The sequence below is a fragment of the Montipora foliosa genome, chromosome 13 (genome assembly GCF_036669935.1).
Source record: "Montipora foliosa isolate CH-2021 chromosome 13, ASM3666993v2, whole genome shotgun sequence".
NCBI lineage: Eukaryota > Metazoa > Cnidaria > Anthozoa > Scleractinia > Acroporidae > Montipora > Montipora foliosa.
Window position 1 is genome coordinate 30768155 of NC_090881.1, and position 3049 is coordinate 30771203.

General features: G+C 40.1%; 1 long non-coding RNA gene across 2 annotated transcripts in view; it reads right to left on the bottom strand.

Annotated features, from left to right (window-relative positions):
• The window catches only part of LOC137983964 (uncharacterized), an 11477-nt gene extending 11046 nt beyond the window's left edge, over positions 1-431 (bottom strand). For both annotated transcript variants that reach the window (XR_011119065.1, XR_011119064.1), the window contains exon 1: positions 339-431. This is a non-coding gene — a long non-coding RNA (uncharacterized lncRNA). The remainder of the gene's footprint in view (positions 1-338) is intronic.
• Between the last annotated feature and the right edge of the window lie 2618 nt (positions 432-3049).

The following is a 3049-nucleotide window of genomic DNA, read 5'->3' on the forward strand; positions in this document are numbered from 1 at the left end:
CCATATTTGCTCCCCTTTGCGGGAGCAAAGGGCAGAGACGTAAAGAGAGGTCCTGGGTTCGAAGAGTTACTAAAGCGAGATAGACTATCTTACAGAAGTTCAGTATGTTTCGAGTATGGTGTCTAATGTTGCTAGTATTTGTTCATGTTGTTAAGAAACTGATGGGATGGGAGGTATACATGGTACGATATTGGTTTCTTATGCAGTCGGATAAGAATGAAAATAAGCCGAATAATGAAAACTAAAAACTTCAGACTGCAGACTGAGTAATTTTTCTCCCACTATATGACAGACAAAAACATTAAAAGAAGAAATTTTTACTTGCTATTATCACTTACCAAAATGAAATCCTGGGCTTTTCTTGTTGGTCGTTTGTTGATTCAATTCTAGCCCTCCCTCAATCACGCAACATTAAGTAGCGTTGATTAACGTTGCAGGATGACAGGGCTCCCTTGAACAGAATTTTCCAGTTTTCAGTTTCTCTATGCTCGTAACCCCTTGTAACACTCTTTAAGCAATAGAGGACGTTTTCCGTGTTTCCATAGCCTCATCTAAACACGAGGGGGAGTTGGGAGAATTCGAGACAGTTGTGCAAACACGAGACGCAGTCGAGGGTTCGCAGAACTGTCGAGAATTCTCCCAACTCCCCCTCGTGTTTAGATGAGGCTATGGAAACACGGAAAAAAGTCCTCTATTGCTTTTATTAAATATTTCTTAAAGATAATTGACAAATCATGGAAATTGCTGGTCTTTTACTTCTAGAATAAAACAGATTTTCTTGATACACGCTCACATTTCCGACCAGCCAATCAAAACGCGCGTCTGACAACACCTAACCAATCAAAATTCGTTTGATGTCACAGCCGTGTTTGTTTTCTCTCATCTAAACACAGCTATTAACTAATGAGAGTGCGCATACTATCCTAATTATTTTACAATAATAATTAATACTAATAGTGCCATTATTGTTGTTAACGTTATTAGCACTTGTTGTATCCTCTGTACCTTGACCTGTGCCACATAAGCCTTTGACTTTGGCCTCTCTTAGTCAATCTTTGCTTGTGCTAAATAAGCTGAGACCCAGCAAATAAATTGAGTAAAATTGTATCGCAATATATAAAAATAAACCTTAAACCAATAAGCGAATGCTATCAAATTGAGCGAATCAAATGGCCTTCCCCCCTTTCTCCTGAAAGGCATACTACCGAATGACGATTCGCAATAATTGAATGAGCAACTTCGAGCAGGTTGTCCGACAAGACCCAACCCAGCCTGTTACGACGAAATTCAATCAAAATACAGCATTTACAGAGCTCTACAAGACAAATGTGTGCCATTGCCAGCCATTGGCGTGGTGTCATTCATGCACTATTTGAAAGAAATTAAATGGTAGCTTGACCTTGTACCAGTCGCATCGATCACGTGACTCAAAAGGGTATTTTCCTTCAAAGTTGGAGTCTAATAAATTCATACATGCTTCTAAGCATTCTTTTTAGTGCCCCAAGACAGAAATAACCCCGGAATATCATCCCATGATACAAACCCATATGAGAGTGGGATCATTAGCGATGTTTCTCGTGACGTCACTCATTGTTGTTAATATGCCAACCAGAACCTAATTGGCTGTTGAAACAATGATTTCTTTTGTTCCGTGGTGGGCAAATAAATGTGACGTCAATGTTTGTAAACAAGAAATATCGCCATTGAGAAGGGGCTCTAAGCCAACCAAATAGGGATAATTAATTTAAACGAATAATCGTCGGAAGTTTCTGTTTCTAGCGAATTGGCATTTTAGTTGACTATTATTTGAGAAAACTTGAACGCAATCCGGAAGCAACCATTCGTGTTTACTTTGTGCAACACGTGGGTCACATAACCAACACTGCTTTATCAAAACCAACGCAATTTTGCGCGACATACGCAATCTCTGTATCGTTTTGATCACCAGCACCTTTCCGAGAGGACCCTAGTTAACAACGCGACTATGTATGTTATTTGCGCTCATGAACGTAACTCTGAAAGGCTCCTAGTTTCAGGCCAAAGGAAGGGCTACCTGTAAGTAATTCACTTCAACGCAAAACCAAACACAGCTTACAATTTTGCATTGTACATCCTATTAGCGCTTTTATTGCCGGACTAAAAGAACGCATTGCACGATCTTTCATCGAGAGGCTGTTTTGTTCTAAACAAGCACGAAGTCCCCATTTTTTTGTTAATTCGATTCCCTCAAACCAACATGTTAAATGCAGATTTTAAAACCAAATATGCTATACAAAACTGATGGGGAAAAAAGCAGCTTGGGCAGTCAATCACTCGAGGAATGTTTCAAGTTTCTATTATGATCCACTCCTAGTCGAGAGTGTTTTGCTTCTTTGTACGCTTCATATTCTGTCGAATGCAATGAACTCTCTACTGTGGGAGAAAAAGTCACAATAACTTTCCAAGTTTTTTTAAGTTGAAGTTTTATGGGCTAAAATCCAGAAATCAAATCAACCTAGAAAACAACGCACGCCTTTCGGCCGAGAACGGCAAGGTCTTCAAGACCTCAGGGTATAATAAACAAGGCGCTGCAGCAAATAAGGGAACACCGCCAGGGAAAAGGACGTGGGCTTGCTTTTCTTCCTACCTGCTTTTTCGGATTGCTAAGAAAAGGCAACTGTTACATGCTTCTCGTAGCTAAAAATTGGAAAATCATTCCTGGCCCCAGTTGTTTAAAAGGTGGATAACACTATCAACCGGATAAATCACTATCCATTGGATATATATTGTTTACCCACTGGACAGTGACTTATCCCGCAGATAGCACTATCCATCGTTTGAACAACTGGGGCCTGGCCTTGAATTAAGGAACACGAGGAGAGGAATTTTGGTCCACTTTTGCGCACACTTGGTACCGTTTTCAAATGACTGGCACATCGTTTTCTCAACTACGGCGAAAAAAAAAAAACGTAACGGTAAGAGGTAGTAGCTAGCATCTCTTAACAAACATACCCCCAACCGCCCAACTCTAAAAGTGACACAAAACGAAGGAACACAAAACAAAACTTCA